We start from the raw sequence: 26,699 nt of genomic DNA, 5'->3' as shown, positions 1-26,699 counted from the left end.
GCCTTTATTCGAGTGTTGTTTGATCTGATAAAAGTAAAATGAACCAAGGAAAAAATAATAATAATAATAATAAAAAAAAAAGAACCACCGTATATAAATACATTCTTGTTCTTATTAAAACTATGTTAACACCCCCCCCACCCCACCCCCCACAATCCCCATCCCTAATCCTCCCGACTTCCCAGGGCCCACACCTGGCACTACCTTCTGTCTAAAATATCTTGTATACATATGAATTAAAAAAAATAAAAGTATATATCAAAAGAAAAGAAAAGCAGAGAAAGAAAAAAAAAGGGAAAAAAAGAAAAGAGAAAAGAGAAAAAAGAAAAAAAGAAACCACTCTTGTGTTGATCTCAGCCCCCCATCTTTATCTATGCTTAAATAGTATAAATCATTCTATCTATATTTTATTCTCGTCTCTTACTTCTTTGCTATTTACCCCAACCTTCTGTAGACTCTCCCGTTCCCTTCCTAAACCTCATGATCCCTTCCAATAAAATTTAAGCAGCGTAGTTCATGCCATATATTCAAATATAACTTTACAGACAAGTAATCAAACTTTCCCTTCTAGTAAAATTTAAACAACGTAAATGATCTTTCTTTACCCCTTTTTCAAACAGTAATTCAAAATAATAAATAACTTAGTTCATTCCACATGCATTTTACCCTCATCCCTCACTTGTCTGATATTTACCACTATCAAATATATACTAGCATTTGTTTAAAATATAACTCAGAGTGATTTGTAGCATGAATCATTCCACATATTCCAATAATACTTTCAGCAAGAGTCAGTTAACCTTCTATTTTAAGGTAGTCCCTTCTAACAGAGTTTAAACAACATAAATCATTCTGCATTCTTTTTACAGTTATCTTCCCAAGCGGCTTCCTGTTCTAATAAGCTTTAAACAACGTAGATTTTACCCTCTTCCCTTGCTTGTCTGATATTTACCACAAATAACGTAGTTCATTCCACATGCATTTTACCCTCATCTCTTGCTTGTCTGATATTTACCACTATCAAATTTATACTAGCGTTTATTTAAAAAGTAACTCAGAACTATTACAACCAACTTTCCCTTCAAATAAAAGTTAAATAGCATGGATCATATTCAAATAATACTTTCAGCAAGAGTCAGTTAACCTTCTATTTTAAAATAGTCCCATCTAACAAAGTTTAAACAACATAAATCATTCCGCATTCTTTTAACCACTATCAAATTTATGCTAACGTTACTTTAGAATCTAGCTCAAAGTAGTTTCACCCAGCTTTCCCTTCTGATAAAAATTAGTCCACTTTTTCTACCGGAGAGAGGTCTCAAACCCCCATTCAGTCCTCAACTTTAGGAAGTCTTTTGAAGTATCTAAATTCTCGATCTGCGTTCTTCTGCTTCTCTGAGGGAGGAGGGGCTGCCCCCTCCATCTTGCAGCCGCATGGCCAGCCGTTTGCTTTCTCCTTCCGCTTGTCTCTCCTCTCTTCCAAGCGCGTCAGGAAGTCCCGCCTTCAGAATCCTACAATAGAAATCTTGAGCCTCCGAAACAGAGTTAAGACGAAATCTTTGATTCTCAAATGTAACTGTAATACCGGCAGGGGCCTCCCATCTGTATCGAATCTGTTGACTCCTAAGCTCCTTAGTTAAAAAGGTGTAATCCCTTCTTGCCTTCAACATCTGAAAAGGAATATCTTTGAAAACAATCAGGTCCTGGCCTTCAACTCGAAAACTGTTATTATGAAACTTTTGCACAATCGCATTTCTAGATTCTTTTGTGGAAAAGTGTATAATTATGTCCCTCGGGAGTTGTCGCTGTTCCGCTATCAATGAGTTCTGGCGATAGATTTTCCGAATCTGCCAATCAAAGTTAAGTCCCGGGCTTCCCAGCGCATGGCTGAAGGCTTCAGCAAAGGTCTGTTTTAAATTCTCTTGCTCCTTTTCACGGAATCCTCTGACTCTAATTGCAAATGCCTTCCTATTAAAATTTAACATCATAAGCTGTTCTTCGTTATTTCTAATTTTTTCTTGTAAAATTTGAATATTGGTAGTCAAATTAAAATTAGCCTTCTCCAGACTTTCCAATTTGTTCTCTATTTCAGCAGAGTAATCTGACAGGGCAGACACGGCTGCAAACGTATTCGCCTTCATTTGATTAACTTTAGATTTTAGATCATCATAAAGTTGCAATACAAATTCCTGAATTTCTTGTTTAAAGGCATTAAACATTTTAAAGAGATATTCCTGTGTTAAAACTTCTCCAGTAGAGGGCGTAGGAGACAAAGGCTGTGTTTCCAGAAAAGATTCTTTAAATTCTTTAGACACATTTGTAGCAAGACGCTTCTTTGATCTGGGTGCCATAATAAATAAACAAGTAAGCAGTGCTTCACTCCCCTCTATTTCCAAAGAAAAAAAAAGCTTATTTTGTTAAGGAGCGGTCTGCAGGAAGATAAACCCGGCTAAGTACATCCAGTAATCATCCACGGAGAGAAATCGCCATTTTGAAGTCTATTTAAACAAAGAAGTCTTTAAGACAAATGGTGCTGGTATTTAAGATAGTAATAAAAGCATAAATCTCACAGGGGTGATACCCTCCCGTATCAAATCTAGCTTGAAAAAACTTTGTTTTGTCCTGGGGGGGGCTAGCCTGTCTGGGGCTGCCAAAAAAAAAAAAAAGGCAGCTGAGAAGAACTGGCCGGAGATAAAAGCTCCGCTTCGGCTGGATCTAATCTCTTCCACAGCCAAAAAAGAAAAAAGGCTGTGGCTTACGAATAGACCCTAGTCTACGGAGCTATCCTCCCTGCCCCTTTCTTAGCCAAAAAGGGGTGCTATCTATGATCTTATTTAGATATACAGACCAGATCTCTGAGGAGCTCGGTGGAGTCCTCCTCGGCAACAGGCCACGCCCCCAGGAAGTTTTCAATTACCTCTCTTGAAACTGTACAACAATCATGGATTATGTTGAACAAATGTAATGTCTTTGGGTTGATTTAAAGCCAAGATATGAAAATAAGGAAAACAAGAAAACTTCATCAAAAACTTGAATTGCCATAACATTGTCTTCCTAAAGCCCCCTGCTTCCTTCTTTGCTCCAATTACAATTTCTGTACTAATAAACTTTATGTCCAATTTTAGCACCAATTATGAGAAAATAAGCTTGAAAGAGAGTCAAAAATCCTTCCACCCACTTGGACCTTTTCCTCATATCAGTACATTTCTTTGCAAAAGAAGGTTATGCCTTAAAACACACATCTGTCTCTAAGCACATTTAGTTGGACAACAAGTAGACTCTTTGGAAAGAAATCAAGGAAAGGAGGGAGGAAAACCAAGAGACCCCTCCAAAGTAATGGGGTGGGGCAGGGAAGGAATCTTAAGTATCAGGGTAAAAGTCCCTTTTTTCCAACAATAGCAGTTCTAGGATAAAACAGATCAATAATAATGCCTGTCCATGTATCTCTCCTACTTAGCTTTTCCTCATTATTTGACTATTCCAGAATATAAATAAAAACAGAGGAGGACAGTTTTATGATTGGGAGAACTTTGTGTCTATTTTGAGGGTCCCATACTATAAATAAAAGAATGGAGGACAATTCTTGTGATTGAGAGAACTTTGTGTCTATTTTTAGGGCCAGAATGATCACAGCTCAATAACAGAGCATATATATTGCATATTCAGGCAAAGAAAAACTTTTGTTAAGATCATTGTGAACTTCTCATAAATAATGGTCCATGAAGGTGGAGAGATTAGTGATACTTAGATGCCTTTCTATATTTGTATGCATAAAGCATGTTTCTATTAGAGTCTTCCTTCATAGATAAGGTGCTCAGGATAATCTGTAATATGTTTTTTTAAGGAGAACAAAGGATCTTAATTTGCCCATTTTTGACAGAGTTTTTCAAACTTGCAATCCTAAAATGTGTAGACTTCTAGAATTGCCCAGACAGCATCCTGGAAGTTGAAGTCTACACATCTTAAAAGTTACCAAATTTGAAAAACACTGATCTATCGGATCAGGGGTATCCAACCTTGGCAACTTTAAGGTTTGTGGACTTCAAAACGTGCTGGAAAATGGGAGGGGCCAGCCAGTGGTGGGATTAGACCAAAACAGTCCAAACCATCTGAATCCTATCTCTGCTTTTGAAGTGAGTGGCCGGGAGGCAGGACTTGGTGTGATGAGTGATGTCGAGTTGGCCATGCCCACTCAGTCGAATGACCACCCAGCCACGCCTACCCAGCCAGTCATTAGGGCAGAGAACCGGTTGTTAAATTAAGGACAACTGGAAAGGTTAGATATACACAGCTATAGAAAAAACAAAGTGTAAGTCAGGAGCTGAGGAAAAGAAATGGTTAAAACAAAACTTTCACACTATTTTAAAGGAAGCATATTTTGCTAGGATTTTGGGGTTTGTTTGTTTTTTGCCTCTAGTACAATTGTCTGAGAAAAACCTTTTATTTGCAAACAAAAGCACACCAAAACATTTTCTGTTGACCTGAATACTAATGATGGAAGACTGTTGCTATGGTAAAGCTAATTCTAACACAGTAGCCTGTGGATTTCAAATGAACTGCCTGTTTTACCTCCTGCAAATGTCACTCATGAAATGAAAATCCATTAATGACTCACAAGGGTGCAATGTTCCACTTTAATTAGTATAATAAGGAACATTGATGCAAAAACTACAGGTCTGCAGACTGTGACAAGGCCTATACTATCACAGGTAATTACCAATGACAAGATACTTAGTTATTTTTTTAAAAAAGAAAAATATTAGGATATTTTATGAAAAACATGCAAGATGTTTTTATTTAAGTCATTTGTGTAGAATATCCCACTGGTAAATGGGCATTTCTACCCACACCCAGGATTTCACAGTAAAGAAATAATTATATTGGTTCCCAAAAATAAATGTCAAATATCAAAATAGAAAATAAAGTTGCTGTTAAGTATGCAGGTTGACCTATAGCATTCCAAATCTATATCTTCTATGTTAGAAATGGAGAAATAGCATGTGATAACTTAAGATTAGTAATCAGTTCATGTACTGACATTCTTAGCACAAGCTTCACCAGTTATCTTTACAACCTTTTGAATTTTTAGAATATGTCACAATGTTCACAAAGACCATGCATGATTTTGAGAAAGAGTGATTGTAAAAATCATCCTGCGCCTCGAAATGGCCGCCATGCCTGTCTACCTCTGTATGGTCTATCCAAGTATTGTCGATGCCTGGGGAGGAATTCCTCCTGTGGGCAGACAGGCCTGGGCCCTGAAAGGAAGGCCGGTTGAAGTATGGCACTGGATGAAAGGAGCCCCTCCTGTTGATGGATGGAAGGCTCTTCCTCTTGTCTTTGGTCTCAATTAGGAACGGGTTGAGGGTCTCTCCAAAAAAGAGCTCTCCCTTGAATGGTGCCAAGGCCAAATGCCACTTGTGTCGGGCATCAGTCTGCCATTGACGCAACCAGAGCAGGTGCCAAGTCATTACTGTTGAGCCAATGGATCTAGCAGCAAATCTGGCGGTGTTAAGTGTGGTGTCCGCCGAGAATTGAACAGCAGCGGTGACTTTATTCAAGTCCTGATGCAATCTGACATCTGCTGCTGGAATTCTGTCTTGCATCTGGCGAATCCAAAGCAAGGAAGCCCTGTTAAAGAAGGAAGCGGTCGTTGAAGCGCGCAGCTGCCTAATGGGCCCTCTGGAGTGTTTGCTCCGCCCTTTTATCCTCTGGTTTGAGGGTTTCCTCTGTCTCTCCTGGCATAGTGGATGGGGTATTCAAGGCTGCCACTGGTACATCCACTCTAGGGATTTGGAGGATCTTAGACAAATCTGGAGCCACATTATAAAACCTTTTGTCAAGAGCCGATGGATTAACAGCTATCCCTGGAGAGGACCACTGTTGCTGAACCACATCAATAAATAGAGGAAGAGATGGAATAACCTCTGCTGCGGTGGTCGGCTCTGAGAAGAGAGTGGTTGTAGGATCAGGTGGATTGGTAGAATCTGCCTGTATGGAAGTAGAACCCAGTTTAGCTGAGTTACGTGCCTTAAAGAGAAGTGACCGAAACAGGTTATGCTGAAATAGTCCAGTAAAGGCCAGCTGATCTGGCCCCATCTACTCATCATCTGAGAGTTGCAGCTCCCTTTCCCTTCCTCCTCCTCAGAAATCTGAGAAGGTACTGGCTCAGTACAGCCCTCAAAGTCTCTCTGGCAATGGGGCTTAAGCCTGGCATTATGGTCGAAATGGGAACTTGATCCCATTGATGTCCTCCTAGATTGTTGGAGTCCTGCGCAATGACCTGCCTCATAGCTTCTGTGATGATTGCCTGTATGTCACCTGGAGCAGAGTGCAGAGGATTTATCTCAGGCTGAGGCCCAACTGTCGTGGGAGTAACTGTTGGCTCAGGAGCAGCTCTGTCCTTTCCAGTGGCCTGGCTAGAAGAGGCTAAAGAGATGCTCAGATCAGCTACAAATCTCCATAGTGCTGCACTGTTGCTAGGCAGAATAGAGCAGAGGGTAGATTCCTGCTCTCTGACTCCCTCTAGTGACAACTGAATTGTAGCTAGTGAGCTTGATTGGCTTGGCTCTGCTCACCCTTCTGGTAAAAGAGGCTGCCTTTTGTCTGCTCTAATGCAATTCTTCTCTAGAGCCCTCTGCCTCCTGCTTTCATCTTTTGGGGCAGCCTTAGATCCTTTGAGGACTTGTCCAACTTTTTTAATTGATTTGGAGCTATGCTTCTTAATAGACTTGGAGGCTTGCCTCTTTCCTAGCCCCATAGTGGACATTCCTGCTACAATATTTTCAGCCTCAATTCCTGCAGCTGCTGTTTCTGACCCAGTGCTGGTGCCTGCAGCCTCCGTGTTTGACTGGGAGGCTGTAAGAAGCTGATTGCCACTGGCAAGGCAGCTCTCCAAACCATGCTCTTTTGAGACTTCAAAGGGGCGAGGCTAATGCTGCAGGACTGATAAACCCTAGCACGGTGGCCTGGCTGTGGACTCAGGCAGCTGAGGCTCAAATGAGGGGTTTCTTGGCTAAAAATCTTCTCCAACATGGAAACTGTTGTCCCTCAAGCCTCCAGAGATCAGCGCCAGTAAAGCAATTAACCACCGTCTCCTGCAATCATTCTAAAATCTAAAGAGAGTGAAAGCTATCAAAATGGCTGCCACCATCAGTGTCAATGCCAGGTGAGACACTAAATGGCATGAAGCCTCAAATTTTCAACCGTCTTGATACGAGCCCAGGCAGCCAAAATAATTAAATGCAGTCCTCGAAAGGCTTAAAATCGACCGAAAAGCTCCTGCTGCTTAGTAATGATGGCTAGCTAAGCAGAGTGCTAGACTCTGCTGGCTATATTTAGTCCAACTGTCAATATCAAGGGAAAAACCACTCAGGGCTTGAGTCGAAACTCTGCCACTGAGGGAAGGCCAGCAAGTCAACCTAGGAGAGGGAGTCAGCTGACATGTATACCAAATAAAAGTCCAATTTGTCTAATTTGAATTGAATAAATGTCCTTTTTGAATAAAATAGCAAGGAGAAGGATTGACACATCCATCCATGTTGAGTGAGACTGAGTCAAAAGCTGGGTAGCCCTGGCAACAGGGGCGTGTAACAGCTCTGACAGACTCAGTCCAATCAGCGTGCAGATGAGGTCAACCCATTCCTGTATGCTATCTCCACCAAGATGGAGAAGAACCTTTTTCTAACAGTGACCACAGCATGATTGGATTTTGTCCCAATTTACGTCCTTGCAAAGAAGACCATTGTCAGCATTGACTTCATTTAGTAATCAGGAAAGAAACCACTCAACTCCTTTTGAATTGAAATCAAGTGTACTTTTACTAATTATAAACGAACAGTTGCAAAGCTAAGCTGAATCTGGTTAATTAGGCGCGAAAGTGAATAATATCATGTATAACTCAATCCCCTCCCCTTGGCACCCCAGTCCATAGTCCAATTATAATGCATCCAACTGTCAGGTGGGAGATAACTTCAAAAGGCATCACCAGGATGGAATGCTGGACAGTTAACTTTGGCGGGAAACTCCCTTCTTCCACAAGCGCAGTAAGATGGTCAAACAGCGTCTAGAATCTTCCTCCAGCACAGCATGATTCCCCTCCCAAATACCATGCCCCCCTTTCCCGTTTCAATGGCAGCCAAAGCAGCAGCAAGCGGAGGCTGACATCTGGCCCTCCTCCAGAAAAAGGGCGGTCAGACCTGCAGAAACGAAAGGAACACAACAAACAGACAAACAACAGCACACCAAAGAGGGAAAGGGGAAAGGAGAAAAACAAAAGAAAGGAAAATTAGGAGAGTGTCCAAAATCAGGGCTTGTCAGGATAAGCAGAGTAAAATTTGTGGAGCAGACGAGGCGCTCGAACATGGGACCTGTCAACCCATTCAGTGTGAGATGGGGGAAAATGCTTCCAAGACACCAGGTACTGGACACTGTTCCGGCGTCTACGAGAGTACAATATCTCATGGACTTCGAAATGTTGCTCACCCTCAATCAAAAGCAGAGCGGGTGGAGGAGGGAGAGGCGGCCTCAAAGAAGAAGTGCAGACAGGCTTCAGGAGGTTAACATGAAAAACAGGGTAAACCCAGTTGAGATGTGTAGGCAACTGGAGCCGGACAGAAACAGGGTTGATGACCTTGACAACAGGAAATGGGCCAACATACTTGGGCCCCAACTTCTTCGACTTCTGGGGTGTTTGAAGAAATCTAGTGGACAAATAAACTTGATCACCAACTTTGTACTTATAGGGTTTAGCCCGTTTCTTATCAGTCTGTCTCTTCTGAGCACGGTGCGCAGCATCCAGAGTTTGGAGAGCCAAAGGCCAAATGTCCCGAAGGCGATCACTCCACTCGGACAGCGACGACACCTGGGGTTATTCACGAGGAATCTCAGGAATGGGCACGAAATCCTGGCCAAACATCACATGAAAAGGGGTAAACCCAGTGCTGCTGTGCATGGAATTATTGTAAGCTACTTCAGCATGGGGCAACAAATCCACCCAATCATCCTGTTGGCAGTTGATGAAACAACATAAATATTGTTCCAATACAGAATTAGTCCTTTCACAAACCCCATTAGTCTGAGGGTGGTGGGAGGAGCTTAACCCCTGGGTGGAGCCAATCTGCTTCAGAAACTCTTTCCAGAAAAGGGAGGTGAACTGAACACCCCTGTCCGAAATGATGCTGTCGGGCACCCCATGTAAGTGGTAAATATGGGAGATCAACATCTTAGCGAGAGATTTAGCAGAGGGAATTCTGGAGCAAGGGATGAAATGGACCTGTTTGGAGAACAAGTCAATAACAACCCAGATAACAGTGTGTCCCTGACTCTCAGGAAGTTCGACAATGAAATCCATGGAAATCTCCTTCCACGGGGCTACTGGGCGAGCCACCGCCTGGAGTAATCCCTGGGGCTTACCCGGAGGTCGTTTAGCAGCAGCACAAACGGAACAACTGGCAACATATTTCTCAATGTCCTTTTTCAAAGAGGGCCACCAAAATTGCCCCTTGATGAGGTGGACAGTCTTGACGAATCCAAAATGCCCTGCCATTCGGGAATCATGAGCCCGTTGAAGAACAATGGTCCTAAGGGACGCAGGAACGTATAACTTCATCCCAATCCAAGACAACTCATCCCTCATAGTGCATTCCTTCACATGCTGTCAGAACCAATCATCATCAGTGAGGGCCTTTTTCAGTTGAGAAAGAAAGTCCTGAGTGACTCCAGCTTAGAGGTTGCATGACTCCTAGTAACAACAGGAGCAGTGAGGCTCATCGCGGGAATGACAGGCTGGATCACACTGAGCTTAGAACAGTTGTATTGAGGAAGTCTGGATAAAGCATCAGGCATAAAAAATTTTCCACCCGGAATGTATTTCAAGGTAAAATTAAATCTATTGAAATGCTGAGCCCAGCGCATTTGCTTAGGAGAAAGTTTTCTGGGTGTCCTCAAAGCTTCCAAATTCTTATGGTCAGTCCATACCTCGAAAGGGTGTTTGGCGCCCTCTAGAAAATGGCGCCATGTGGCCAAAGCCCAGCGAACAGCAAAAGCTTCTTTTTCCCAAATGGCCCAACGTCTCTCCCTGTCGGTTAGTTTGCGAGAGGTGTACGTGCAGGGTTGTAATTTACGTTGACTATTAGTTTGAAGTAATACAGCTCCCACAGCCATGTCACTGGCATCAGCTTGGACCACAAAAGGCGCGCCCATGTCTGGGTGCTTGAGCACTGGTTCCTCTGCAAAAAGCCGCTTTAACTTCTCGAAAGCAGCTTGGCATTCCATAGTCCAATTCAGTGGCTTGCTAGGTTTGGGTTTCGCCTCATCCTTAGACTTAAGGAGGTTAGTTATCGGGAGAGCTATTTTAGCAAAAGCGGGAATAAATTGACGATAGAAATTAGCAAAACCCAAAATTTTCTGCAATTGCTTGCGTGTACGAGGGGCCTCCCACTCGGTGACTGCCTTAACCTTAGTGGGGTCCATTTCAACACCCTTGTGGCAGATGCGATAGCCTAGGTAGTCAACCTTCTCCTGATGGAATTCACACTTGGACAATTGGCGTAGAGTTCAGCTGCCCGAAGTTTCTTCAGCACTGTGCGAACCAGCTTCACGTGTTCTTCACATGTTTCTGTGTAAATAAGGATATCATCTAAATAGACGATAACGCCTTTGTAAAAATGGTCATGCAAAACCTCATTAATCAGTTGCATGAAGACCGCTGGCACCCCCTGTAGACCAAATGGCATTACATGAAATTGGAAACAGCCAAGGGGGCAGTTGAAAGCAGTTTTCCATTCGTCCCCCTCTTTAATTTTGACTCTATAATACGCCTCTCTTAAGTCCAACTTAGTGAAAATACGGCCCTTCCCCAAGTGGGCCAGCATGTCCTTCATCAGTGGTAATGGGTAAAGGTTCTGGGATGATATCGCGTTCAGGTTTTTGAAGTTCACACATAATCTCAGGGAGTCATCTTTCTTTTCTCTGAACAATACTGGAGCTGCTACCTTGGGTCTTGCCGGTTCAATGAAACCCCTTTCCAAGTTCTTATCAATGATTTTCCTCATTTCCTCCATTTCTCTAGGGGACATTGAATATGTTTGGGGCTTTGGAAGCTTTACCCCAGGCAAAATATCAATGGTGCAATCTGTGGGTCTGTGTGGGGGGGGGGTAATTTATCAGAAGATTTTTCACTAAAAAACTCCCTGAGGTCCCAATACTCCTTTGGAATTCTTTCCTCCCCTTCGATTCTCTCCTGCCCCCTGGCTGCCAATGTAGGGGTAGTAGTGTCAGAGTCTGGAGTCTCAACCCTCCTCTCAGGGGGTATGTTTGTGCAAATTCGTAACCAACCCTCTCTCCAGTTAATGCGTGGGTTCCATCTACGAAGCCAGGGGAGTTCCAAAATAAGGGGTCGGTCCATCCCAGGCGCCACAATAAAAGTTATTATTTCCTGGTGGGTACCCATCCTCATGTCTATGGGTTCTGTAGAAAAATTAGCAGGGCCGCCTCCCACAATAGAACCATCAATTTGGCAAAAAACAATAGGGGTTTTCAAAGTTCTTAACTTCAAGCCCATTTTTTCCCACCATCTCAGGGCTTATCATGCAGCGGGAACAGCCTGAATCTAGCAGAGCTAAAAGTTTTTCAGTTGCGCCAGAAGATGGCACTCTAAGTTCAATAGGGATAAGCATAGGGCCAGTTCTGGAACTCACCCAGCAATGAGATTCCTCCCCATCCAATTCGTCAGACAAGCTGGGGCTCACGCCTCCCTCCTCCTCTGGCTGGAAGTGTTGGGAAACATTCTCAGCAGCGAAAGCAGCTTCCTTTCTCTTGCTTGGAGTTTTCACTGATTTCCCCTCCCTCCAGGGGGTGGGGGGCGGGTTGAGCCAATTTGATGCGGCAATTCACAGCATGATGCCCCTCCTTCCCACAGCGGAGGTAAGTGAAAGGCTTGACTTTGCCAGCAAAACTTCCCCTGTCCTCACTTCTGGGGCGGGGGGGGGGTGGGACTGCTGTGGGGGGGATTTCTCCACATCTCTCTCTTTCATGCACTGAAGCCTGGCTAAATCCAATTCCACGTCTGCAGCATTTTCATACCAAACGGTTAAACGACGGGGAAGGCGTCTGTTTATGCATTGCTGGTATATATCTTTATGCAATCCCTCAGCAAACTGATCCAGCAAAGCCTCTTCTGACCACCCCCTCATATAAGCTGATAATTCTTGAAATTCCTGCACATAATCCAGCACAGTTTTGTTTCCCTGTTTAAGAACCGTAAATTTCAGGCGGCTGCGATGCTCGGTCAAAGGGTCATCGAACCTCCTTCTCATGGCTGCCATAAATTCATCAAAATTCCTCAGGAGAGGGGAATTGCATTTATGTAGGCCGACCATCCATTCGACTGCTTTCTTCTCTAAAGCCATTAACACAATTCTCACTTTAATTTCATCTGTCTCTAAATCAGGTCCATAGATTTCCATATAATTCCAGATCTGAATTATAACAACCCAAGACATTTGGGGTCTCCATCATATTTTACGCTTAAGGGAGGGACCTTTACCATCTGGCGTCGCCTGGGCCCCCCACTGCTCTTTGAATGACTCTAGCTGCAAGGGGGGAGGCTGGTTCTGGGTTTTCTTGTGCACAACTCCCCTCGGCCCCTTCACTTTCCCTTAAGCTATGCATTGAGTACCTTTGTTCCAACTCCTTTGTCGGCTCTCTTTCCACTGCTCTCTCTCGGCTTCGACATTCAGTCCATGCCTCTTCGAGGAGTCTCATGGCGTGGGAAATCTTGTAATCTTCTTCTCCAGAGCCACTCCAATCACCTGCTGGTTTTTTCTTTGGTCTCCTTCTCGTAACTCCAGCATGTAATTCCTCAGGTTCCTCTTTCTGTCCCACACCCCAAGTCCATCTGAGACGGATGGCAGGTTCTTCCACCCTCAGTTCGGCCAGTCTTTCCGTTAAAGATGGTCCTGCCACTGCCCCATCTTCTTCCTCCTGGTCGCTTGCATGCAAAGACATTCCTTTTCTTCTTGTGAGGGCACCCCCCTCGGTAGTTGTTAGCTCCGGGATGGGTGCGAATAAGATTCAGCTTAATGTCAGCATTGACTTCATTTAGTAATCAGGAAAGAAACCACTCAACTCCTTTTGAATTGAAATCAAGTGTACTTTTACTAATTATAAACGAACAGTTGCAAAGCTAAGCTGAATCTGGTTAATTAGGCGCGAAAGTGAATAATATCATGTATAACTCAATCCCCTCCCCTTGGCACCCCAGTCCATAGTCCAATTATAATGCATCCAACTGTCAGGTGGGAGATAACTTCAAAAGGCATCACCAGGATGGAATGCTGGACAGTTAACCTTGGCAGGAAACTCCCTTCTTCCACAAGCGTAGTAAGATGGTCAAACAGCATCTAGAATCTTCCTCCAGCACAGCATGATTCCCCTCCCAAATACCATGCCCCTGCCCTTCCTGTTTCAATGGCAGCCAAAGCAACAGCAAGCGGAGGCTGACAGCCATAATGACTGGACTCCAAATTACAACATTAAAAAAGCCAACTACAATCTTATAGCTGCCGACTTCTAATTTCTTGATTGGCACATTCTATTTAATGGCTGTAACACTGCTGAAGACCATTATAAAAACTTTTGGCTTGAAGTCAAAAGCGTCATTAAACTATATGTATCAATAGTAATCCCCCAAGCCATGAAAAACAAATTACCCATTACAATAATGAAGCTCCAATCTAAAAAAAAAATCTCTGGTGAAAAAACAAAACTGGCTATGTAGCCAACTTCAAAAGCCCAGCTGCTGCTGAGATACTTGTTGGCTGTGGCAGGTGCTGCTGCTGGCCTTGCTGGGACTCCTTGCCCTTCTGGCATGGTGAGTGGAGCCCGAGGCATGCTGAGAGCTTGGCAATGATTCAGGCTGCCCAGGGAAGAGCCCACAGCCCAGCACTTGCAAGGGTCTTGCGGGCGAGTCCCTTTATGCAAACTAGTGTCTCTTTCAGGTGGGCAGAAACCCCGTCCCATCATGCAGCCGGCTGGTTGAGAATAGGGCAGTCAATGAGAACTGCTCCCTGGCTGGGCACAGAACTCCAGCTGGAAGAGGCCTATTTTGGAATGCTGTGTGCAAGCCTGCATGGCTACTTAGTGCTGCAAGCACTGGCTACAGCTATGCCGAGCCCTGCGCGCTTCGGGCCCTGGGCCTGGTGAATGCTGCAGCTCTCGTGCCAGCTGTGCATGGGGTGAATCCAGTGGGATGTAGTGGATGCTGCTAGGTAGCAGCCTGGACTGGGACTAGTGGGAGGTCAGGTGGCTGCAGAGCTACTACAGATGACCAGGGGCAGCCCCCTGCCTGCCTTGCGCAGCCAGCACGAGAGCTGCAGCATCCACCAGGGCCAGGCCCCAAAGAGTGTTGGGCTCAGTGTAGCTGTAGTCTGGCACCTACAGCACTAAGTAGGTGTGCAGGCTGGCACTCAGCAGCCCAAACACTTGACAATGGAGGCTGGCGCCTATGGGGTGCCCAAGCATTTTTCACCCTGAGGGAGACAAAGCTTCATCTCCCTCTGGGCAAAAAGTGAACAGCAGAGCCAGATAGAGCCAGAGGTGATCTCAACGGGCCGCCCATCTTCCAGTTTACAGGTAGAAGCAACACGTAATCTCACCCAGTAACATGAATTGCAGGCAATGCTGTCCCCTTCAAGCAAGCAATCAAATCTCTCTCTCCCTCTCCCTCCCTCCCTCCCTCCCTCCCTCCCACTCTCTCTCTCTCTCTCTCTCTGTGTGTGTGTGTTTGTGTGTGTGTGGGGGGGTTGTGTGTGTGTGTGTAAGAGAGAGAGAGAGAGAGAGATTTGATCACTTGAAAGAGACAATGATGCCTGCAATTCATGTTATTGAGAGAGGCTGCATGTTATTTCTACCGGCAAGCTAGAAGATGGATGGTGCATTGGGATCATCTCTGGCTCCACCTGGCTCTGTCGCATACTTTTCACCAGGAACTGGGTAAAGGGACCAATCCTCCCTGTTTTGTCCCAGCTTTAGCAGAAGCAAGAAACAGACTCCTTGTCCCCCCCCCTTTATTTAACCTCTTGTGAATTAATTGCATTCACCCACCGAAAAGTCCAGGCAATAGTCCTTCAAGGAGTTAATAGCAGTACAGACCTTATTAGTATCTTGCAATAATTGGAAGGCCATGAGCTCCCAACTGAAAGGCTGCAAATTAAGTTCTGGCAGTCTTTGTAGCATGAAACACAATGAGCAAAATCTTCACAAATATGAACTGTTGTCTCCTATAACAACCACTCCCCTTTCCTTCTATTTATTCCCCAGCCAGGGAGGGGCCATTCAGCATCCACATATACTTTGCTTCCCGAGTTGATTCCTTGTCCTCTGTTGCTCACCTCTTCTAACTGCTCTGCACATACGTGCATCTGGAATAGGCTCCAGCTATTCTTCCTCCTCAGTCATATCAGTCTCCAAAGGCAGCTGCCTCTCTGGTGGCTGGGAAATGTTGGGCGGCCCTGGCTCTATCTCTGCATCCGACACAGAGCATCCATCAGAGCTGTTTCCAGACTCCAACACTGGCCCAAGGGTCTCCCCAATCTCGTCATCGTATGAGTCTGCCGCCAGCTCCACTGGCAACTGGCAGGCCACAACACTCCCCTACCCAGAAGCAATATCTAGCCTCTCCCGGTAACAAGAATTGCAGGCCCCTCCTCCTGGCTGCTTGCCTCAAAGGCCTCAACAAGATACAATCTCTATTTATTTACTACTATTGAACGGTGGCAAGAAAAATCAGAGCAACAGAGCAAAAGTCACTTAAATCTTGCTTAACAATGGAAATTTTGGCTCAGGTGTGGCTATAAATCAAGGACTACCACTAATGAGAATGTAGGTTAAGGAGCCTACTTTGCTCATCCCTTTGGGGTGACTTTTAAGAAACATTTCAAGATGAAAGATTTTGGGCACAAGTGGTGTTGCTGAAGCTGGTGTCAGTTGATGTGGCAGCCATACTCGACTGAGGGCTGCCAGAGGGAGGCGGAGAATCTGAACAAGAGCAGCGCTCCTGGCGAGAAGGCCCTTCAGTCACTTCTCATGTGAGGAGATGGGTTCTACCTGGCTGCCTTAGGAGTGAGAGGGAATAAAGAGGCTATCCAGCAGGCCAAATGTTCACTCACTTGTTTGCTCTCCTGCCTCCGCTCTTGAAAGCTGCCTTTTCTCTTCCTGGCTCCCCTTGTCCCAGAAGAACTCCCCTCTGTGCTAGCAGCTGCCCCCTTCTCCCTCTCTCTCCTCACTGCCAGATGATTCCATGTGAAGAAGGCCTCTGCGGCTGCACTTTTTAAAAAGGATTTTTAATGAAATATCAAATGCGGTGGCCAGATCCAATTCCAAGCCAAAAAACCAGCTTTCCCCACCCCACCCAGCACATCTGCTTCGTCTTGCTAAATCGAGCCTAGAGTCTGAGGGAGGATGAGAAATGTAATGGTGGGGGGAGGACAGAAAGGTAGCAGAGTGAGGTCCATGAAGTAAAATCAAGTTTCTTAGCATGGATGAGCAAAAGGCAGTGGGTGGTGGTGGCAGGGAATATAAAGGACAATTGGATCTCTCCAATGGTGCAGCACAGCCATCCAGGCTTCAAAGAAAAATTCACTCCATTGCAAGGGGTGCAGCCTGCTTTCTATAACAGAAGAGCTTGCTAAGCTCCAGATCCTAAAAACAAGCCACAGTCCATGTGTCCACCTCCTGCCTTTCTAAAAGGAAACCTCTCCCCACTGCCCTGCTTGCTTCCACCACGGACTCACTGGATCACCTCACTTACCTCCACCCCATTTCCCCTCCTTCAGAGGCCCCTTATTCACTCTCCCCGCTTCATCCCCGACAACCGCCTCTTTCTTCCTCCAGGTGTACACACAGAGCAAACAAATACACATCTAATGGCACTAGAGTGACTCCTCCATGTGCCATCCCCTTGCAGAAGGTCCCGGAACCATAAGATGTGCATGTCTGCTCTGTATGTATGTTTGGGGCCAAGGAGGAGGAGACAACTTGGCCAAACTTTTCAGCCTCCCTTCACATTACAGCTGCTCAGAAGGCTGCTGCCCCAGCCAGTCCCTTTAAGGTACTTCAATGCTGCCTGCCATCTGGCCCTGTGCAAAGGCAGCCAAGCAAGGCCACTGCTGCCAAAGGAAAAGGGCTCGACTCTCCCAGTCCCGGTCACTCCACATGCTGAAGCCTGGTGGTGCAGGGGAGGGGGGACCTTGCTGTTGGCTGCCCTGCTCCCTCCTGTTGGTTTTCCAGCCTGCCAGAGCACTGCCTTCCCTGCTCCTGGAAGACATGGCCTCTCCACAGCTGGCCAAGGAGGGCACTGGCAAGGAAAGAGGTTTATAAGTGAGCAGGATCATGGGCGGGCAGATGTCCCAGGGCTGCACATGCACACTGCAGAGGATCAGCAGTCTCAGCAATAGCACAGCAATCTCCCAGAACCGATGCGTCTCCCCATCACAGCCTAAATGTGGAACCCGAGGCAGACAAAATGAGGCGGCATGAGGAGAAAGGCCACTCAGAAGGTGAGCAGGCAGCATGTGAGTGGAAGGATGGCAAGAGCTAGGTGCAAAAGATGGCCGAGGCTCGCTGTGTGCAACCTGAGGGGAACCTTCAGCCAAGCATCTTACCTTTGTGGACAACTGTGGGTGAGCGAAGTGGGCAAGTCACGGAGATCACCTGGGCAATGTGGCTGGTGTGGTAGGGCATGGCAAAGGCAGGCAAGTGACCAAGGTGCAGAGATCAGCTGGGCCACGGGGATCGCATGGTCTGGGCAAGTGAGTGAAGGAACAGAGAGCAGCTGGGCTGCAAGGATGAATTTAGGCACTGGACAAGGCAGGCAAGGCGAGATAAGAGTGTCTGGGAGGGGTGGGGCCAGCCAGTGGTGGCATTTGCTGGTTTGCCGGAACTGGTGCAAACCGGCTGAAGCCCAGCTCTGAAACTCATAAATGGTAAGACAGATTGACAGTTTCTATATAGATTGTAATCTTAAAATAACTATTTTGATACTCAAAGAACAATTTGAAAAATTTGAGGTTAGGTGTCAGCATCCCTCCATTATATAATTAGGAAAGAAAGACCAAGAGATTCCAAGTGTTGGAAATCAAAAGTACTTTTACTAATTACAAATGGTTAGCGAGCAGTTGCGAAGCGAAGTCTGTTTAATTAGGCGCGAAAGCAATTGATATATAGAATAGTCCATTCCCCACCCCTTGGGATCATAGCCTCAGGCCAATCATAAGTCCGTCAAGTGTCAGGTGTGAGATAACTTCAAAAGGCATCACGAAGATGGAATGTCGGGGCCGTTGGTCCAGGCGGGAAGCACCCACGCATGCGTAGTCCAACCATCCAGTAAATACTAGAACATTCCTCCAGCACATCGAATAACCCTCCCAAATACCAAACCCTCCCTCCCCGTTTCATGACAGCTGAAGCAGCAGCAAAGCAGAAGCTGACATCAGGTCTGTATCATGCTGTGGTTGAATATAATTAAATATTTTATATATTTAATTTTCAGCAACTTTTAATGACATAAAACTATAAATGTGGAAGAAATGAGTATTTATCCAAGTGTCAACTTGTAAAGCGTTGCCATAACTATTATCAGATTGGCATTTGAGGGAGGATTCCATGCATACTTTCGGCCAGAATCAGATCTCATATTTCTACAACCTAGTTCATGAATACAATTTATGACGCATGACAGAAGGGAGGAGACAGAGGGGTAAAGTTCAAACACAATTAAGTGAAAGCCAGTTTTGGCTCCTCAGGAGTACATGTCAGAATGTTGATCCTAATAAATGAATGGATTTCTTTTGAACTTTGTTCTCGAGGCTCATAAATTAATTAGGTCATCTTCTGGGAACTTCACAGAGAGCCTGACTTTTAAAATCTATCAAGATTTCTGGACTTCCTGAATTCTGGGCTCTCCGAGCACTCCCCCAATACCTGGGGTGCTTGGAGGGAAAATCAGGCAACCATGGCAGAAGGTAAATTATTGGAAGAAAGCCTGATTTCAGTTGAAGGAAGTTGGCCAGCCCCTAACTTCAGAGCTCCAGACTTCCACGCAGAGATGTCTTTCCTAGCAGCAGAAGCAAGAAAGGATGAGTACTGGTGGAAATTAGCCCCTAAGGCAGCTGAAGTAGAGTTCCCTTACCCCAATTCCCAGATACAAGGAAGGGTCTCAAGCAAACTGGCAAGGGTGGACTGTAGGTGGGACTGGGCACAAGCCAGGCTCCCAAAGCCCCAGATGGAATCCCTGGGGAGTGCAATAGAGCAACTGAGGGAGAATTTTGACCGGCCCACCCTTCATGATGGGGGGGGGCATCATGCTGCCCAAAAGAGAGGGGAGGGACATCTGATCCTGTTGAAGGGAGGAGACACAGACTGGAGTGCAGCCCCCCTCCCCTACCTGATTGAAGGAGATGGAGCTCACAACAAGTGGCAGCCACATCCGACAAAACCCCAGAGGCTGAACTGATTCCAATGGAATATCAGGACCTCACAGAAGTATTCAGTGAGGCTGAGTGTGATGTTCTGCCTCCTCACTATGAGACAGACTGTGCCATCGAAATCATCCCCGGAACAAAACTACCCAAGCCCAAACTGTACACCATAATACTCTGTGAAATGCAAGAGATGCATAAATACATAGACAAAAACCTAGCAAGGGGGCTCATTGAGCCAGCCAAGCAACAGGTTGTGGCACCAGTCCTCTTCAAAGAGAAAAAAGATGGAACTATGAGATTATGTGTGGACTTTCAAGGAATAAATGGGGTTTGTGTACAGAACCTACATCATCTCCCTCCCCCCCTCATGAAGGACATGCTATCTCATCTGGCCAAGGGAAAAGTCTTCACCAAACTAGACCTCAGAGAAGCATACTATCGAGTACATATCAGAGAGGGAGATGAATGGAAAACAGCATTCAACTGCCCCCTAGGGAGCTTTCAATTCAAAGTGATGCCTTTCAGACCGCAGGGTTCCCCAGTGGTATTCATGTAGTAAATAAATGAGGTGCTGCACAAGCACCTCTACAAGGGGGTCCTCATCTACCTGGTGACATCCTTATCTACACTGAGACGATGGACAACCACATACCCCTGGTCCACCAAGTACTGGAAAAACTTCTGGCAGCCAACCTGTACGTCAAGGTATCAAAATGTGAATTCCACCATGCATGGTTAGACTACCTGGGATACCGAGTGTTAAATGAGGGAATAGAGATGGACCCAGCCAAAGTACAAGCCGTCTTAGGTTGGCAACCCCCCTCGTACCCACAGACAGCTACAAAGCTGACACCAAACAACCCTTCATGATCCAGGGAGGCACCAGCAACATTGGCAGTGGGAGCGGTGCTACTCCAAAGAAACAATCAAGGAAACTTACAACCCTGTGCCTACACCTCCTGCAAGCTCACAGACACAGAGAAACGATGGGCCGCATGGGAAAAGGAGGATTTAGCAGTGAGATGAGCACTGCTAACCTGGAGACACATGTTGGAAGGGGGGTAGAAACTGTTCGAAGTCAGGACTGACCACAAAAATCTGGAGGCACGTAGGACCTGACAGAAACTACCACCCAAACAGCTCTGATGGGCTCAATACTTCAACTGTTTTGATTTTGTTTTAAAGCACATTCCAGGGGAGAGGAATTTTCTAGCTGACGCCCTCTTCTGCGTGCCCTAGTACAAATGCAAACAGGAGCACGTAGTGGATGCCATCATTCCCTCTACTCAAACTGCTGCCCAAGCAACCACCAGGTGGCAATGCCGAGACCAGCAAGACCAACTCGCAAGTGACCTAACCACAAGGCTAAAAACCGAACTGCTAGCAGACCCCTGGTTCCAAAACAACCAACACATCTTGATGAAAAGAGATGACCTTGCATGGAAGGGGATGAAGCTCTATGTCCCAGAATCCCTACGCACCCTAGTTCTCCAGAGGAGCCAGGACACCAAACCAGAAGGCCGCTTTGGGTTCCTAAAGACTGTACACTTAGCCCGGAGGTAATTCTGGTGGCCTGGCATAAAGAAAGATGTGGATAGTTACATGAAAAGTTGCACCATCTGCGCCACAATGAAGAGATGACTGGGAAACTCCCCTGGGCTGCTGCAAACAGTAGCAGAGCCAAAGAGGCCATGGGAGGAGATCGCAATGGACTTTATAGTAGAGTTGCCAAAAAGTGGGGGAAACACGGTGATTTGGACTGTAATAGACCTGTTTTTTAAACAGGCACACTTTATACCCTGTAGAGGACTACCCTCGGCTCACAAGCTGGCTAAACTGTTTGTGAAGCATATCTACCGACTGCATGGAGTACCTCGAAGAATTATTTCAGACAGAGGGGTCCAGTTCACGGCTAGGTTCTGGAGGGAGTTCCTGTGGTTAATTGGGTCATTGCAGGGTCTTACTTCAGCTTTTCATCCGAGCACCAATGGGGCAGCAAAGAGACTGAATGCCATGATGGAGCAGTACCTGAGGTGCTATGTGAACTATCAGCAGTCCAACTGAGCAGATCTTTTATATTTTGCTGAGGTTGCATACAATAATGCTGTTCAGTAGGACAGGACTCACACCATTCAAAGTAGTGAGCAGCATGGACTGCGTCCCAATGTCTGAGTATCCAAGAGACCCCCCAATCAGCTTGACTGATTGGATGTCGATGCTGAAAGCAACTTGCGGAAATGTCAAAAAGGCACTGGTTAAAGCAGCACAAACCTATAAGAAACAGGCAGATAAACACCAGGCTCCACAACAGCCATTCCGGGTGGGAGAGAAGGTTTACCTCTCCACAAAATATTTGAGATTAAAACTGCCTAGCAAGAAACTGGGGCCAAAGTTTATGGGACCATTCCCCATAGTAAAGATCATCAACCCAGTCACAGTGCAATTGAAACTGCCTTGTTTGGTGGGGAAGATACACCCGGCATTTCATAGTAGCCTCTTAAAACCTGTGATTGGATCCACTCTGAGACTACTACTCTGGGAGCCCCCAGGCCCTATGGTCATAGGAGACCAAACCCATTATAAAGTTCAACGAGTCCTTGATTTGAGTTGGCACAGGAGACAACTCTAATACTTAATCAAGTGGAAGGGCTACCCCTTATCAGAGACATCTTGGATAAAAAGTAGTAATATCCAGGCTGATTGCTTTATAGCAAAATTCCATGAAGAAAATCCAGGCAAGCCTGGAGGAGGAACGCATCCTTAAATTATATATCTGTACTCAAATTGTCTTTGTGTCACACAAGTTGCTTTTGGGAAGTGAGGGGAGCTGGATGTCAACTTGTAAAGCATTGCCATGACTATTATCAAGTTGGCATTCAAGGGAGGATTCCATGCATGCCTGAATCGGATCTCATATTTCTACAACCTAGTTCTTGAGTATGATTTATGATGCATGATAGAACGGAGGAGGACTTCCGGGGTGGGACTTTGCCATTGGCGGCGGCTTAATTGAGCTGCCCCCAGATTTCTGGTTCGTTATCTGCCTAAACACCTAGCAGATATCTCATTCTTCAGGCCAGAAGATTGAGGGAGAGATCCAGCTGGTAAGAGCTTTCTTTGAAGTTTGCAGCTTTTTTTTTTTTTTGCTGCAAACGGAAGGGGGGAGACAACCAAAGCTGAGTCATACCTCCGGCCAGAAACCTCGGCTGTTTTTACAGCGCAAGGCAAGGAAACCCCTCTTAGGACAATTTTTGAGATATTTATATGAAACTAATACAAGCAGAGCCCGTACCTGAGAACTTTATTTGCTTTTTCTAAAAAAAAAATCATAGCTTCAGTTTTACAAGAGCTTCCTTTGTGTAATTGCTCCCAAGATGGCGATTCTGACTCCTCAGCAAAGACAGTGATAACAAAGATCAAAGGAATAGCCTCTTACTAATTAGTTCCACTTCTTGGAAAGCAGAGTTTGATTAATTGCTGAATAACTACTTGAAGTAAAGATATAATGGCAACAAATTTAAGCTCGGGAAGATCTCTTTTTAGGAGTACATCCCACGCACCTGGCATCAAGTTGCAGCCCCCACCCTCTATGCCCCCTACTGGTGATTTGCTAATGAAAGAACTTTTTTTTGAGACTCTTAGAGAATTTAGAGAACAGAATTTAGAAATGCTCAGATAATTCAGAGCGGAGATAAAGAAATTTAATGCAGGTTTACACGATAAGCTTGATGCTAGGATTGTTAAAACAAAGGACGATATGGTGGGACTTGTAACTGTACTGACAGAATATGTTTCTGAAATGGAAGATAAGCTAGAGGTTCTTGAGGAAGCCAACACTAACTTGACATCCAAAATTGAAGTGGCGCAACAAAAAGTTGATAATGCTGAAAAACAAATTGTTATGTTACACTATAAACAGATGGAGCTTGCATTAAGAGTCAGAGGGCTGCGTGAAAATGAACAGGAGAACTTGAAGCAGATTTTTTCAGAGGCTTTTAACCGTCTGGTGGAAAGACCGGGGTCCAACTTTGATTGGCAGATCGAAAAAATTTATCGCGCTAATTCTTTGGTGGCAAAACAGAGACAACTCCCTCGGGATGTAATTATATATTTTACTACAAGAGAGTTTAGAAACATGATACTACAAAAGTCTTATAATACCAGGCTTCAAATTGGCGGACAGGACTTGATTATTCTGAAAGAAATACCACCCCAAATGCTAAGAGCCAGGAGAGACTATGCTTTTCTAGTGGAAGAACTCAGAAACCGTCAGATACAGTACAGATGGGATGTGCCATTTGGTATAATAATTACATTTGATAAGCAAAAATATCGTCTCAACTCTGTATGGGAAGCCCGAGATTTTTATCACAAGAATCTGAAGGTGGGACACCCGGAATTATTTGGATTTGGAGAAAAACTACGAGAAAAACAAGATAAACAGCAAATTACACAACTACCAGACAAAAAGCACCATCTCCTTTTTCCGGAAGGGCAAGGGACCAGGGAACAAGGATCTAGCCGTATGACTACCAGACGAATGGGAAAACAAGGCATATTGCAATAACTTGAATAATCATCGGTCATTGATCAAGGAGTTATGGTCTGAACTCTTTACACAAGAGAAAGAAAATATTTCACTACCTCAGACAGTTTAAGAACGATATGATTTGTCTGCAAGAAATTTATATTAAATTAACTGATTAAAATATTTGTTTGACCCCGAACTTGGTCAATATTTTGTGACCTCTGCTACGGAAAAGAAAAATGGTATAGTTGTAAAAGACATTAAGGCTGAATTAATTGAAGCAGGTCCCTTTGGAAGACATATCGCATTTGACTTAATTCTAGAAGGGAAAAAGACTTGATGGACAACTTCAAAATGCAGAGGCGCGCGACTTCACCTCTTTCTCTGATGGACATCAATCCTCTTTAAGGAGTGACTTTATATAAATCGCTAATGACTTATTTTCTAGGGTGAAGAAGACAAAGATTGCGGCGAGGGTCTTTTTGGACCACAACCCAGTTTGGATGGAATAGGGAAGGGTAGTGCAGGCAAGAAGGTCTTGGAGGTTGAATGAGAGTTTAGGGTCTATTTAGATATGTAAAGTATATTAATGATTGTTAAAAAAATGCTATCTGAATACTTTGCTCTGAAAACAAATAAGGGTATATTCATGCAATTTGTAGGGGATGTAAGTAAAGCATATTTGAGAGGAGTACTGATGAACATAAACAAAATACATAGACATAAACAAGGGCAAAAACGAGAAGAATTGGAAGAGGAAATTAATAGAATAATTTGAAGTGTATTTAAATTGTCATAGAGGGAAGGAGGTACAAAGGGGATAATATTAAGGGTTTAGATATACACAGATACTTAGATAAAAAGATAATACCCCTAGTTAGAGAAGGGTACAGTTAAAAGATAAACTCACAAATAACTTCAGGGGACATCTTGTAGGTGATCAAACAACTAAGATTAGGAATAATGTAAACTGTTTAAAGTTTGTGGAACGGCATGAAGCTGAGTTCAACGTAGAGACTGTACTGACCTTTTTTTTTCTTTTTCTTTCTTTCTTTTTTTTTCTTTTTTTTCTTTAATTTCGTTGGTTTTAATATATTTTAGATTGGGTTTGATAAAAAGCTATACCGTGTTTGGGCTCTGGGAAGTCGGGGGGGGGGAGGGAGGTGGGGTCATAGGGGGGAGGGGGGGAGGGGGGAAATATAGTATGTGCCAGATTTTAAAGTAACATGATTGCACTTGTATACTGTTGCATTTTTAATGCTAGTGTAAAAATAAGAAGCTGAATATATTGATAGATAGTAGAAATACACCAAAGGGAGGAGTAGAGGGAAAGAAGAAAGAGGGGTAGAGAGGGTGGGAGAGAGGATCGGAAGGAGGGTGAGGTGGAAGGGAGGGAGTGGGAGAAAGGAATGACAGAGGGAGAGGGGAAGTAGGAGAGGGGAATGTTGGAGGGGAGAAAGGAAAGTTGGAGGGGGGTGAAAGAAAGGGTGTATGGAGGGTTGATGTGGTCTATTGGGCTTGTATTTTGGGGAGTATTTTTGACAAGGATGGCTGTGGTTATTGTTCAATGTTATATGGCCCCGGTTATGCACAGTATATAAGTGATTGTATGAATTGAAAATGAAAATGAAAATAAAACATTTGAACATGATAGAACGGAGGAGATAAAGGGGTAAAGTTCAAATGCAATTAAGCAGAAGCCAGTTTTGGCTCCGCAGGAGTATATGCCAGAATGTTGATCCTAATAAATGAATGGATTTCTTTTGAACTTTGTCTTGAGGCTTGTAAATTAATTAGGTCATTTTCTGGGAACGTCACACCAAGCTAGGTAGCATCTGTTTTTCATTATCAAAGCAATATTATATAATCTAGAAATCAAAATATATTTTTCAGCTATAAAGTTTAAAAATTGCTTAAATAAATTGATTGATCCATTTTATGGCCAAAACATTTTATCAGGAAGCATATTATTTTTCTGCAACACTCTAAAATAACCTTATTTAAACTTCTGCATATTCAATTTATAAAATATGTTTTTAATATTAGTATAATTGTATTCCAAATGTAATAAACAGATTTAAGAAGTAGCTTTTTTCTAGAAATAAAGCTTATATAAAATTGTTAGTTCAGTAGATTCTGCTCCTAACCATAGTGTCAGCAAAAAAAGATGTTTGCATGCTGTTCAGACTTTACTCAGCAGGAAACGCACCACATGCTCTCAGTATTACCAAACACACCCTGTCCTGTGCTACAGGACATCTGCCCACAAAATAAAATGCAATATGTACAAGTTTGGCCAAATTAGTTTGATATCTTAACACGGAAAAAAATATAATGTTTCTAGTAATAAAAATACAGTCATAATGCATTAACTAACATTTTGTTGATCTTTCATGACAGCCAGTTTAATGTGGATACTGCATTCTGCCTAATCATAGGCTGATTACCACTGAAAAATGTTTAAGGTACATGACGATTTGTATAATGAAAACATAGTTGAGTTTTAACAGCAAGCAATCTTCACAACTTTATTTTTTAAAATAATAACTTTGCTGCTCATGATGATAATAGACGGCAACTGAGGTATCAACCAGTATTGTTCACAGGAATGGAACCCTCGTGATTTCAAAGAAAATTAAATTAATTACCTGATAAACTCCCGAAGGTTAAGCATTATGCGTGTTTAATAC

At 44.3% G+C, this 26,699-nt stretch overlaps 1 protein-coding gene and 1 pseudogene across 6 annotated transcripts in view; both read right to left on the bottom strand.

Moving 5' to 3' along the window:
* DMD (dystrophin) overlaps positions 1–26,699 on the bottom strand; it is a 1,286,665-nt gene that overhangs the window by 160,383 nt on the left and 1,099,583 nt on the right. The gene's annotated exons all lie outside the window — the stretch shown is intronic.
* LOC148044453 (uncharacterized) lies at positions 5,055–17,742 on the bottom strand (annotated as a pseudogene).

The sequence above is a fragment of the Thamnophis sirtalis genome, unplaced genomic scaffold, assembly GCF_051295495.1.
Source record: "Thamnophis sirtalis isolate CommonGarterSnake01/CBP01778 unplaced genomic scaffold, rThaSir2_p1.2 scaffold_8, whole genome shotgun sequence".
NCBI classification, from domain to species: Eukaryota; Metazoa; Chordata; class Lepidosauria; order Squamata; family Natricidae; genus Thamnophis; species Thamnophis sirtalis.
This window is presented reverse-complemented; position numbering and strand designations above follow the sequence as displayed.